Consider the following 14,233-nt stretch of genomic DNA (forward strand, 5'->3'; position numbering starts at 1 on the left):
GTCTCTTGTTCATTGCTCTGTCTCCAGTGCCTGGCATGTAGGAAGTGTTCTCAATGAATGACTGAAGACGAGATTATCCAAGAGTTTTGGTCTCTTCAGTCTCAGGAACTCTCTGATCTGAGCTAGTGAAAGTTGAGTTGCAGGGGTCTCGGGGGAGGTCTTTGGGGGCTGCTGAAGCCTGGGGTTCCTGAACTGCTCTTGGTTTCCATCGGCAACAGGCAGACTTGAGCAAGACCGTGTGCCTGTCGCTTCCTCTGGGGCCACTGGCTCCTGAGCTGTCGGCCTTCCTTCTCTGGGGACTGCCTCCAAGGCAAGATTGCTCTGGAACAGATCTGCCCAGCTAGATAATGGGAAATTCTGGTGTCAATACCACACTGTTCTAATTATCTTAAAGAAAAAGTCTCTTCTCTCATTGCTCTTCCTTTAAAAAAAAAAAATCAGCATGTAAGTTTCAGTGGCTCCTGCTTCCAGCTCTGTGCCTTTGAGCAGGCAGCAAGATTAGAAAGCAAGATAGCTTAAGGGCATGACCCCTGGAATTAGACAGCCTAGCCGTGGTGCTGGGAGGCAGACACAAGCTTCACTTTGCCACTTGCCAATGGTGTGATCTTGGATCTTACCTTTCTGAGCCTGTTACTAGTCTGTCGGCTGCTCTAACTAGAAACTGAGGAGTCATTTCTGATTCCTTCTGCTTCCTCCACCTTGACATTCAGTTGACTAGCAAATCCTACTAGCTCTATTTCCAAATATATATCCCCAATCCGTCTATGTCTCTTTTTCACCACGGCCACCTCCCTAGTCCTAGCTACTTCCTGGACTTGTGCATTAGCACCTGCATTGCTGTTTGTATCAGTCTTGCCCTTCCCTCCCTTTCATTGTTCACGAGGCAAGAGTGATTTTTCTTCTTTGTCGTCTTTTTGTTGTTGTTCAGTCACTAAGTCATGTCTGATTCTTTGTGACCCCGTGGACTGCAACACGCCAGGCTCCTCTGTCCTTCACTATCTCCCGGAGTTTGCTCAAATTCATGTCCATTGAGTCGGTGATGCTATTTATCTGTCTCATCCACTTCTACTTTTGCCTTCAATCTTTCCCAGCATCGAGGTCTTTTTTCAGTGAGTCGACTGTTTGCATCAGTTGGCCAAAGTATTAGAGCTTCAGCTTTAGCATCAGTCCTTCCCATAAATAGTCAGGGTTGATTTCCTTTAGGATTGACTGGTTTGATCGCTTTGCTGTCCAAGGGACTCTCAAGAGTCTTCTCCAGCACCACAATTCGAAAGCGTTACTTCTTTGAGGCTCAGCCTTCTTTATGATCTAACTCTCATATCCATACACGACTACTGGAAAAACCATAGCTTTGACTATACGGACCTTTGTCTTCTTTTTAAAATATTTGTTTATTTATTATTCGGCTGTGTTGGGTCTGGAACATGCAGGCTCTTCACTGCAGAGCTCAGGCTTCTCTCTAGTTGGGATGCACGGGCTCACCACCTTGAGTTGTGTTGCATCTTGAGGGCTTAGTTTCCCTGTGGCATTTGAGATCTTAGTTCCCCAACCAGGGATCAAACCTATGTCATTTGCATTGGAAGGCGGAGTCTTAACCACTGGACCATTAGGGAATTCCCACGTGATTCTTCTTAAAGCCTCAATCTGACCCCCTCACTTTTCGGAGTACGGTGCTTCACTGGTGTCTTGTTGCACTCAGCATACAATCCAGACCCCTCACCATGACCTTCAAGGTTCTGGAGTATTGGCATCTGCCTCCTTCTGTGTCTCCTCCTGCCCCTTCTCACTCTTCCCCCCATGTTAGGACAGGTCAGGTTGTTTCCTGTCGTAGCCCGGGGCCTCTGTGTATTCTGTTTCCTCTGTCTGGAAGTTTCTATACTGTCATGGCTAGCACCTTCTCGTCCTCTGATGGGAGCTTAGAAGTCAGCTCTTCAGAGAAGCTATCCTGTCTAAAATTAGATGCACACGCCCCCCACCCCCATAGCCACCACGGTCTCAGTATGCTATTTCCTTTTAGCACTTATTCATCAATCTTGATTACGTATTTTAGTTATTTTTGAATTTGTTTTTTTTATTGTTTCTTGATAGAATATAAGCTCCCTAAGGAAAGAGACTATATATTTTGTTCGCTGCTGTATCCTCTGTGCTGAGTAAGGTGCCTGGCCCACCCTTGCTATTCAGTAGTTGTCTGTTGATTATGGGTGGATGGATGGATGGATAAATAAGTGGAGAATGACATGGTACCAGGGCACATAGTAAACCCTTACTAAGTAAAAGCTATTATGTTCTCCTACAACTAGTTAAAACTTTTCTGTAGCCAAGTTCCAATACAAGTTGGCTTAAAGAAAACAGTCTTTTATCAGCTTAGGTAATGAAAGTCCAGGGAAGTCTGGATGCAGAAGCCCAGATGATGCCTTTAGAGCACACTTCTGAGACAGGCCCACTCCACGTGGCAGGCTTGAAGGGCACCAGGACCTATGCCTCACTTTTTTTCAGCAGAGTAGCGGTATTACCTATTAAGAGCTTCTTACCCTAGAACTGTGGGTGAAAAATCCCAGGGAAGGCTCTGATTGGCTTGGCTTTAGTCATGTGCTCACATCAGAACCAATCACAGAGCTTGTAAGACAGAGAACTCCCATTGGCCAAAATTAGGCCATAGGTTCAGCCCTTTGGCAGAAAGATGGTGAGCTGAAGGATCAAGGCCATCTGCACTTGGAAAATGTGTCTTGGAGGAAAGACTACCCTGCTGACAGAAGAAGCATGCACAAGCACGCACTCACTCCCGACTGTTGCTACTGCAGCTCCCCACCATCACCCTCACCAGGGCTCTCCATGGAGCTGGGTCACCTGGCTTTCCCCTGGGGGCGTCTCGGGGTTTCATTGTGCCAGCTTTTCCCAACAGTGAGCAGAACTCCTTTGTTGGTATAGGAGATGAAGCGCCTCAGGCTCAGAGATGGGTCATCAAAGACCTAGACCCTGGCAGGGGGTCCTCAGAGATCTTATATCTAGGATGTAATAGGTGAGCCTATTCCTCAGTTTTTAAAAAATTAATATTTATATTTGGCTGTGCTGGCCTTCATCCCTTTGTGTGGGCTTCCTCTAGTTGCAGTGAGTGGGGGCTACACCTCACCGGGGTGTGAGAGCTTCTCATTGCAGTGGCCTCTCTTGTTGTGGAGTCCAGGCTCCAAGCATGCGGGCTTCAGTAGTTGTGGCACACATGCTTAGTTGCTCCGTTACCAGGGAAGTCCCAGTTTTTATTTTTAATAACACCTCATTTTCTTCACTGTGAAAACAAAAAATATTTATTTTAGAAAGTATACAAAAGCAAAGAAAATAGGTCCTCTGTAACCCTACACAGAGGTAATGATTGCTTCTTGGCTTTTCAGGGTGTTTTTTGTTTTTTCTTAATAGCCAATAATTTACACAAATATTCCTTTTCAAAGTATGAAAAGTGTAGAAATTAAAGAAAACAATACTACTGTTTATTGACGGTTTACATCATAATCTTACAACCAAGAGGAAATGCTGGAAACATTTTGGTACATTTCCTTCCAGTTGGCCTTCTTTGTTGGTTGATCTTTCTTTTCTTTTTTAATGTCATCTATTCGTGAATTTATACTATGATTGTTTAGCAAGTGTTGCCAGTGTGCCTGGCACTGAGCTGTGAGCTTTATGTGGAGAGTCTCTTTCAGTCCTCCCAGTAACCTTCTGGGGAGATGTCTTTAATTCCATTCTGGCTGCTGTAACAAAAATAACATAGAGTGGGCTGGGCAGCTTATAAACAACAGAAATTTATTTCTCACCGTTCTGGTGACCAGGAAGTCCAAGATCAAGGTGCCAGTAGATACGGTGTCTGGTGAGGATTCACTTCCTGGTTCATAGATGACCATTTTCTGCTGTGTCTTCGCATGATGGGAGGAACCAGGCAGCTCTCTGGTGTTTTTCATAAGGGCACTAATCCCAAACTGAGGGCTCCACACTCATGACGTCTCAAAGACCCTACTGATACTGTCACACTGGGATTAGGTTTCCACATATTAATTTTGGGGAGAACACGTGTTTAGTCTGTAGCAAGAGGCAATGCTTTTATCCCCAAAGTAAGATAGAGAGAGGCTTCCCTGGTGGCTCAGATGGTAAAGAATCTGCCTGCAGTGCGGGAGACCCGGGTTCAATCCCTGGGTCAGAGAGATCTTCTGGAGAAGGGAATGACAACCCACTCCAGTATTCGTGGCTGGGAAATCCCATGGACAGAGGAGCCTGGTGGGCTATACAGTCCACAGGGTCGCAAAGAGTTGGACAGAACTGAGCGACTGACACTTCCATAGGACAGAGACAGAGAAACTGACAGTGTCACTTATCCCAGGTCACTTAGACGGTAAGTGGAGGAGCCAGGATTCATTTCCGGGAAGTCTGGCTCAAAAGCCAAGGTCACAACACACACACAGACACACAACACATACACTTTATATTCTCATGGATAGGCCCATGTTGTATATTTCCTCTGTGATCCTGAACATCTCTTCTTTTTAAAAACTTCATTTTAAAAGTAACATTTTGTAAATCTAATGACACATGTTTATCATAAGAAAATTTGAAGACACACAGAAGCCCAAAAAAGAAAAAAAAAAAAATCCCCCCACAACCCCACCAGCCACTGTTTGCCAACTATATAACTTTAGACCTTTTTCCCCCCATCTACACATAGTCAAGTGCATCCTTTTTGGCATACGGTTCTGAGTTTTGATAGCTGGTAGCTCTTCCCACGGGTGTCTAAACCACCCAGCCCCAGATCTGTGAGAACCGCAGAGGCAGTGGGAGCAGTTGGAGTTCATGCAGGGGTGGGGGTTCCCCAGATGATTCACTGGAAGAGGGGGGATGATCATGCTCCTTGTTGACTCAAGTCTGAATCTTTGGAGGAGGGCCGGGAGGCAGGGAACACCTCTCTGTCTGCGGCTGGTATCCTAGGTACCCTAGGTGCCTGGCCCCCTGCCCAACACCCGGCCCCCTGCAGCGAGGCTGGCTGGAACCTGCGAGTCTTACACCCAGCACCTGCTCCGGGAGCTATGTGCTGACTCCCCAGCGCCCGGGCACAGACTATTTTTGGCTGCAGTGACTGTTCACTACAGTCATGAAAACAGAAACTCTTCTCCCTACCTTGTCCTTCCCTGGGACAGCACACCAGGGGCCGGGGCTGCCGGGGACCCTGGGCTCGGGCCCCTCGTCATGCACTGCCTGTGGAGCTGGGTGCCGGCCAAGGCTACGCGGGGCTCAGGGACCCCGCCTCCCGTGGTGCTGCGCGAGGCCCGGAGCCTGGACCAGCCCGGGCCGAAGGGTGGCGAGGTAGGCACTGGGGTCTGGGATCAAGTGGCCTTTCCATGAGAGCCTGGAAGGGAGTGTGTTTGGCTGGGCCCCAGGTCCTCGCTTTGCCGTCTTATAGAACACATCAGGAAAAACGAGCATATTGGGGTAGAATGTGCCTTCCATTTCATAGCATTTCATTCGCTTTCTTTTTTACAGTGAAGTGGCTGGTGGGGACCCATTGGGCACTTACAGAAATAGATTTTTCCCCGTTCTCCTGGTGAACGGTTTGGGGCCCAATTGTGCTTTTGGTTTGAACAGGGCACACACTTGTTTTGAGCCAGCTTCTTCCTCTGGGAGCTTAGGAAACCGGAGTTGTATGGGCAGGCCCAGCCCTGCCTCAGTGCTTCTGGTCAACCTGATAAGAGGAGGCCAAGCCGTGTAGAGACTGTGTGTGCTAGATTTGGAGGTACACGGATCAGGGTCCAACCCAGGCTCCATTACTTGCTTGCTGTGTCTTAGGTGAGTAATCTAATCTTCCTGAACTCCACTTTCCTTCACAAGGAAGCAATTGTGCCCAGGCCACTTCACAAGTGGCTGTGGTACAAGGAGTTGTTATTTGATGATTGGACTGGTTGTGAAAAGAGGCAATGTGTCAAGAAGCTGGGTGAGAATCAACGTGCCACAGCCCTGGGTGGGTCTTAGAGCTCAGCTCAGAACTTGGGTGTTTGGCTGTAGCTGGTGATGTGGGGTTTGCTTCTTTTCAAAAAGAAGAAAAATGTGTGTCACCAAAGTAGGCAGGGGTTGGGGTGGGCAAGAGCAGGGAGTTGAGGATCTCTGCTGCCCACCCACTATCTTCTGAGCCACCAAGACTTTAGGGACTTGCCAGGGTGAGGCCATGAGCCAAGAACCCCTCTGCTTCCGATTCCATGGGGCTTTGGACACATGAGGTGAGCACATAGCATGGTGTCCCTTAGGTCAGCACCTTTGGAAAAGATTCTCAGGGTAGACCTCAGGGAAGTCTTCCTCTTGGCTCACTTTCTTAGAGCAGCTCAGAAAAGTTGGCAGGAATGAAACCTTTCTATCTGGGTAAGGAATGCCCACCAGGGGTTGGTACATCCTGGTGTTAGTCACTGGCAACGCCTTGATCCTGTTGTTCTGGGTGACCCAGATAGGTCCCCTTCCCTCTCTGGGCCTCGATTTCCTCCTCTGTAAAATGAGTATTGGACTAGAATGTCTCTTAGGGTCCTTTGAGGGGTTCCTGCGTGGCGCTAGCAGTAAAGAACCCACCTGCCGATGCAGAAGACAAAAGGGACACGGGTTTGATCCCTGGGTCTGGAAGATCCCCTGGAGGAGGGCAATGGCAACTCACTCCAGTATTCTTGCCTGGAGAATCCCATGGACAGAGCAGCCTCGCGGGCTATACAGCCCGTAGCGCCACCAAGAGTCAGACACTGAACAGTCAGACTGAAGCGACTTAGTACGCCTGCAAGTGTCCTTTGAACTCTGCCTTAGATCTTGGCAGAGGAAGACTTTCTCTCCTGTCTTCCCAGCCTCATGAATACGCATTGGCCCCTTCGTGCCCTCAGCCCCTGATGGCCCTGGCGATGGTCTCCTTGGCTTGAGTCCTCTGTGGCTGCCATGGGCCAGGAGTTGTTTACAGGGTTTCTGGAAAACTGCAGAGAGGGGGCTGCCTCCTTCCAGGGTCTCCCAAGAGATCTCAGTCTCCTGCTTGGACCTCGTGGGGCAGCTCGGAAACAATGGGCCTCTGTCGTCAGTGGAGCAGCCTGCCTCTCAGGTCTCCAGCTCTCCGCTCACTTCCTGCAGTGCGGCTTATCCCCGATCCCTCCCACCACCCCACCCCAGCCCTTGATACATGGCCCCAAAGGACAGAGTGTGCTGAACACTGGGATGTGCTCCTCTGGTGGAGGGAGGGGTCTGAGATTTGTCTCCTGGCCTCATAGGAGGGTCAGACTCCACAGCTGAGGCCGGGCATGTGCCAGGGCCCTGAGCGAAATCACTGGGCCCTGAGTTTGCCCACTGGCCAGTCTGGCGTGGGGCTGAGTAAGGGGCTCACTGGCTGCACTCAGAGCTGTCACATTGCAGGTGTGGAGGAGACGGAGTACACTTGTCTGGGAACCCACTCTTGACTGGTATGTTTGCACAGGGGAGAACTGGAAGGGGAGATGTTGGGGATCAGCTGGCCACAGACAACGGCCACGCCTGACCCCTCTGTATTTCTGTTGGTGCCTTTACGCCCTGGAGAGCTGGGACTCCCCACGGGGAGGTGCATTTCTAACCAGACCATGCTCCCTGCACCCTCTGCTGAGGATCGCTGAGCACCCCAAGTTTGCCAGAGCTGTCGTCCTGGGCAGTCTCTCACACCTCCCCCTTCCCATCTCAGAAGTGTCCCTGTTGAGATGGTCCGTCCCAGGCTCACCCTCTCCCCGGAGGCCCTCTTCTTCACCCAGCTGCTGGCTTGGCCTGTGTCACCACTGCCACCCTGCTCGTGCACCTGCTGTGTCAACAAGGGATGCCATGAGGGCCTACAGGCTTGGGGAAGCTGCTGCCCCGGAGTGGGGCTCATGGCGACGACCCCTGACCTCCAGCTGCCCCGGCTCCGGCTCCTCCACAATGCCCTGCTTGTGCCAGGAGGGACCTTCCCCCGCCCCCATCTGCTGCTTCCCTAAGCATCACCCAAGGGTTAGGGAGGTGTTAGTCACTCACAGTTGTCTGACTCTTTTCGACTCCATGGTCTGTAGCCCTGCAGGCTCCTCTGTCCGTGGGATTTTCCAGGCAAGAATACTGGAGTGGGTTGCCATGCCCTTGCCCTTCTCCAGGAGATCTTCCTGACCCAGGGATCGAACCCACATCTCCCTGCAGCTCCAGCATTGCAGGCAGATTCTTTACCACGGAGCCACCGGGGAAGCCCTACCCAAGGGGGCTCGTGTATTCTTTTGACTGCTATTACACCCTCCCCCTGGCCTACCCTGACCCCAGTCTTCCTTTGGAATGTTCTTTTTCTTGTTTGTTTTAGAGTATTCCATTTTTGACTTGAGTTTTACCATGGAGTCTAGTGGACAATAGTGTTCTTTCTGACAGTCAGCGGGCATCCCGGGGGAAGAGACCCCCCTGCAATAGAAGCCCACCCATCTCCTCTCTCCATCTTGGGAGCAGTATGTATAGGGGAAAGCACACAGCCCCAAACCTTTTGGGGGGGTTGGTGTGTGTTCCTCTAATGCTGGGAGGATCCGGCCGTTTTCAAACAGCATCCCGGAGAACTGGTTTGGGAAATGTGTGTCGAAGATACAGAGAAAGGTCACAAAATGTGGGCCTGCCTCATCTCTCCTCTGGGCCCAGCATAGCTGGTGTGTGTTTGTTGAGTGGCTGAATGACCCACTTCAGCCTGTGGACCCAACCCAGCCCGCTACTGGTTTCTCTACAGCCTTTGGAGCTTTGAATGGTTTTCACATTTTTAACTGGTAGGAAAAGCAAAACAAGACTCTTTTGTGACGTGTGGAAATGAAATGAAATTCATGTTTCCGTGTGCATAGTTAAGGTTTTACTGGCACCAGCCACACCCATGTGTTCGCATATTGTCTGTGGCTGCCTGGGAGCTCTGACAGCAGGGTTGACTAGTTGTGACAGAGGTCATATGGCCTGTAAAGATGAAGATACTCTGTGGCCTGTTCAGAAAAAGTGTACCAATTCCTGCACTAGGTGCCGAGGGTTTATGAGAGGAAGGATGGGACCTGGGAGGCAGCCCCAAGTGAGGCCTTCCAGGAGGGTGAGGCCAGCCCCCTGGGATGATGGTGGTGGCCGTGGTGAGAGCAGATGTCGCCGGAAGCTAGAGATTTGGTCTCAGGCAGACTCAGAGAGCACCTGCCTCCTCCAGAGGGCAGGACGGGGACTGAGGGGGCCTGGCAGGACTGCTAAGGGGGTTCAAAAGTCATGTAGAGAGAAGAACCCTCCCCCAGGAGGCCTCCTGTAGCTGCCTTTTAACCCCACAGCCAGAGCGCACCCCAGCTGGCATGGGAGGAGGGCACAGCGTGGAGCCTGGAAACCAGATGTGACCTGTGATGCCAAGAAGACCCTACCCTGGGAAAAGGATCCCACATTATAGAGCAAAGAAGGGGGCACCAGTGCAGGCAGAGCCAGTTGACTGTGAAGAGGTAGAGATGGCCATGTCTCAGCCTCACCAAACAGGCTGTGTGACCTTGAGCCAGTTGCCTAGCCTCTCTGAGCCTTGTCACCCATCTCAGGCTTTTTTGAGGATTGCCTGTGCTGACCTCTGTAGTTGATCTCACAGAATGCCTGGCACCCAAGAGCTGAGTAATAACTGCTCGTTGCTCACCCTGTTTTGACCCCCTTCTCACCTCCTCCCGTTTTACCTGCACCCCTGTACCTCCACACCCTATCACACCATTGCGCCCTCTCTCTGAGGCTTTCAGGCCCAGATGTACTGATCTGTAGGCCAGAGATGGCCACTCCCTGAAGAGTCCCCCAGGCTTCCTGCTCTGCAAGCCTCCACCCCGCCTTGTGGGAAGGAGGGAGGCACCAGGGTACAGGAGAGAGCATCTCCTGGGATGTTTGTGAGCTTTGGCTGGGCTGGGGTTGAGTTGAAGGATCAGGGGCCTCGTGAGAGGACAGGTGGGAGGTCCAGCCCCCAGGGTGCTGCCCTGCCCTGGCCAGCCCCACTTTCTTAGACCTTTCTGCCCTGGACTACGTTGGCCAGACTTAAGGCCCCACAGTTTGTCTGCCCTCATGGTTCTCACCCCCAGAAGTTTCGATTCAATTGATGTAAAGTAGGGCCTGGTTATCAGGATCCTTTTTTTTTTTTTTTGGCCTGGCTGCTTGGCATGTGGCATCTTAGTTCCCTAACCAGGAATTGAACTCATGCCCACCCCCCACCCCCACTCCCCCATGGTGGAAATGAAGTGTTTTAACCACTGCAGTGCCAGGGAAGTCTCAGGATCATTTTTTTTCCCCCAGGATCATTTTTAAAAGCCTCCCAGCTGATTCCAGTTTGCTGCCAGGGTCGAGAGACACTGACCTGATCTAGCCAAACCTATTCATTTTATAAACGATGAAACAGAAGCCCAGAGAGGGGCAGGGACTGGCCCAAGGTTGGCAAAGTTCTGACCAAATCTGACCCTTCTTCCACCAGGAAGTGATAGAGAGAAGCCCTCCAGGAAGGGGTGACTTCTCCCAGGAGGGGCTTTTTCTCATTTCCCAGAACTGGGATAGTGACTAGGTCCAGACCTGGTCCAGAGACAAAGCCAGTATCCCTAAAGCTATTACTGATCTCCATGGAAACCCCAGGAGGCTGCCCGACCCAGGTCCCTCACTGCCTCAGCCCCTCCTGTGTTCCCAGAATATCCAGCTATTATTATCCGAGTCTCACCCCTTCTTCTCCCTCGGCACCAGCGGTGGTGAGAAGGCAGGAAGGAACATCTGTCAGGTGCCCCCTTGCCAACTGGAGAGATGTGGGCTCCCGGCCTGGGCTGCCAGAGAACCCCCCTGCTCCTCTGTCTCTGCTGCCCCGGCCACAGAGGGGTGGACAGGGCTCCGGGAGTCCACCTCTGGCCTCTCTGCTGTGACCAGCTCCTGGGAAAGCATCTGAGATGAAGGATTCCGGCTCTTGAATTAAGCCCCAGCCAGGCCAGTTGGGGACGCCTCTGCCCACCCACCAGAAATCCAGGTTCGGTCGATGGACCATGCATGCTGGGTGCACTGGTTGAGGCAGTTACCGCTGTGGCCAGTCCGTGCTATGCTCCAGGACTAGACACAATGCCAGAAGGAGACCCCAAGTGTGGGCTTGCCTCTCGGCCTTCCCTCTGGCCAGGTCTTCATCCTGGTTCTGTCCTGAGCCGCATGGATTCTTGTGGCACGTGGTCCACACGCAGGCTGTGAAGTCCCTGGCATTTGCACAGCCCGCCTGACTGGCCACAGCCGGGGGAACAGCTCTCCATGTCAGCCTGCACCGTTTGCTAAGTATAGACCCCAGGCAGCCCCGTGGCTGCTGGTAAGTGCTGGGACACCATCTGATACCCAGCCGGGCCTGTGACACCAGTCACTGCCAGCTGCTGAGGGGAGGGGCAGCGTGCTTGGGCCAGCCCGACCCCACCTTCTGCCGCAGAGAACACAGCCAGCAGTTTCACCATCACAGACTGGGAGTCACCTCCCTGCTCCACTGGCCCTGCCCTCTAATTATTATCAGAAAGCATAACTTAATGTCACCTACGGGAGAAGTAAGTTGTAGCTCGAGGGGACTGGCTCAAGGGAGCCAGTGTGCCTGTCCCACGGCCCCGCTGCCTGCCTCCACGCTCACGTGCTGACCCGGGGCTGGGTGGAACCGGGGCATCTCCAACAATGGGTCGGACAACACGTCTTCCCTTCCTGGTTTCTAGTTCATATTTTTTCCTTCTTTTTTTTTTTAATTAATTAATTTATTTGGCTGCTCCGGGTCTTTGTTGTGGCACATGGGATCTAGTTCCCTGACCAGGGATCGAACCTGGGCCCTCTGCATTAGGAGCACAGAGTCTTAGCCACTGGACCACCAGGAAGTCCCATATTTTCTTCTTTACACAGAAGCTGGGGTGGGATGGACAGTAATTCCTGAGGCAGTGTGGATGCTCAGCCTTTCATCCCTTCTCCAGAATTCCAGGGTCTGGACGCCTGGCTTGAGACAACTTGGCATCTTCACATGCCTCCAGGTAGGTGAGAGACCCTCCCACAGTCTCGGGGCCTCTCAGACCTGAGAGCATTTCCGGCAGCTTCAACTGCTGGGTTGTCTTGTGAGCCCATGAGTTCACCTTCAGCAGGTGGTAACACTCATTCCCTAATTTGCTTTCGGTTTAGAGCTTACACAGAACAATTGTACATGAATTACCCTGGTCTGAAATAACCTCCTAACCCAGACTTGGCTGTGTTTGTGTCTGAGCAGGAGGATCACATCCACATGTGAGGCTTGCTGGTGGGGGCGTTGCCTGGGTCTTGATGGAAGGAGAAGTCAGAGCCCTTCCCGGGGCCGGCACAGCCACTAGCCCAGCCTGACTGTTGCCTGGCCAGAGGCACAGCAGAGGCCAGGGGAGGCGTCGTCTTTGTATCCTGGCTCGCCTAGTTCCAGCGCACCTGCCTCATGCACTTTCGCTTCTCGACTGGATTCACTTTGGGTCCCTGGTGGCTCAGATAGTAAAGAATTTGCCTGCAGCATAGGAGACCGAGGTGCGATCCCTGGGTCGGGAAGGTCCCCTGGAGAAGGGGATGGCAGCCCACTCCAGTATCCTTGCCTGGAGAATCCCACGGACAGGAAAGCCTGGTGGATTGCAGTCTATGGGGTCGCAGAGACATGACTGAGTGACTAATACTACTTTCTGAATACACTCATAGGAGTTGGAAGGCCAGGGCCCACTTAGCTTTCATGTTGGGGTCCCAGAGCCAGGGCAGCACCTGGCTGAGATGGCCTGGCCACCCGGTGATGTGTTGCCCAAGCCCCTTGCTGCTGGGCTCCGTGTGCTGTGATCTGGGGGCTCTGACGTGATTGTTTGGTCTGCACAGATTTGCATGAGTTGCCACCACGTAAAAAGCAGCTGTTTTAAAATAAAAATTCTGATTTCTTTATAAGATGATATGGCAGCCCTCTCATAGCCTCTCCTCACCCTCTGACCCTGAGAGAGAGCAGAGAGTGGGTTTCTGATAAGCATTGTCCTTGAGATTCTCGTTGTCTAGTAAAGAGGCCAGAGAAGTGTTTCCAGTACTTGTGTGTGCGTGCTAAGTTGCTTCAGTCATGTCTGACTCTGTGCGACCCCAGGGAATGTAGCCCACCAGGCTCCTCTGTCCTTGGGGTTCTCCAGGCAAGAATACTGGAGTGTATTGCCATGTATTGCCTGTATTGCCATGCCCTCCTCCAGGGAATCTTCCTGACCCAGGGGTCCAACCCATGTCTCTTGTGTCTCCTGCATTGGCAGCCAGGTTCTTTACCCCTAGCACCACCTGGGAAGCCCCTTCTAGTACTTTTATCTCCATCGAAAGATAGCTCAAGGGGCAACATGCCCACATACCTCATTTTTTTTTCTGAAACCTGGTCCTGAGGCTATGTGTTTGAGACTCTGACTCTACCAGATAACCTGCTAACTGGTGGGTAGTGTCACTGACCGCAGCTTTTAGGCAGAACAGGGTGGTTCCCTCTCCCCACTTCAATGATCCAACTTTGCAGGGAGGAGGGATAAGAAAGCAGAAGAAACAGTCAGAAATCCTAGCGATGCTGGTGTGCTGAGCACTCCCGTTTCACTGAAGACATACATAGTTCACTCTCCAGAAAGTGATGCTTGTCCTGGGGGATACTGGGCAGCTCCTGTATAAGCGGGATCCTGGGTTGGCTCTTCTATCCCAGGAAAGGGTTCCGTACCCTACCCCCCTCAATTTGTCTGGCCAACCCCTGGTTTGAACTGGAGCTTGAAGAGAGCACACAGGAAGGAAGAGAAAGCAGACCTTGTTCCCTTATTCCCACGGGATGAACTGAACCCTGCAGCTTCAGGAGAATGAGACCAACTTTCTAGCTTATTCAAAGCTATAAAAGAATGCCTTTTCTTTTCATTTTTTTTTAAGACCATGAATTTGAACCTATTATTTCTCTTATTTAGGGGGTTACTTCACTTGCTAATGACAAAGGACTTCCATTTTACAATATAGTTTTTTTTTTTTTCCCAGAAATCAGGTAGAAATTAATTCCTTTAATTTACTTTGGAAAAAAAAATCATTTTGCCCTGGGTAACTGCTTTGCCCAAGTTCACGAGTGACAGTGGGAGTAACTGAAGGTGCTTTGGGACTCAACACACCTGGGTTTGGGTTGTGGTGCTGCCATTTATTAAGCTGCATAGCGTGAGGTCGCTGAGCCTCAATAAAATAGGCTTAGCAGCATCTCCTTGCTGAA

At 51.5% G+C, this 14,233-nt stretch overlaps 1 protein-coding gene and 1 non-coding gene across 4 annotated transcripts in view; one reads left to right on the forward strand and one right to left on the reverse strand.

Moving 5' to 3' along the window:
- Nucleotides 1–14,233, forward strand: part of KSR1 (kinase suppressor of ras 1) — a 162,348-nt gene that overhangs the window by 100,715 nt on the left and 47,400 nt on the right. The gene's annotated exons all lie outside the window — the stretch shown is intronic.
- Nucleotides 11,792–11,864, reverse strand: TRNAR-CCU (transfer RNA arginine (anticodon CCU)). The gene has a single exon. It is a non-coding gene; the product is annotated as a tRNA-Arg (tRNA).

The sequence above is a fragment of the Dama dama genome, chromosome 5 (genome assembly GCF_033118175.1).
Source record: "Dama dama isolate Ldn47 chromosome 5, ASM3311817v1, whole genome shotgun sequence".
Lineage (NCBI taxonomy): Eukaryota > Metazoa > Chordata > Mammalia > Artiodactyla > Cervidae > Dama > Dama dama.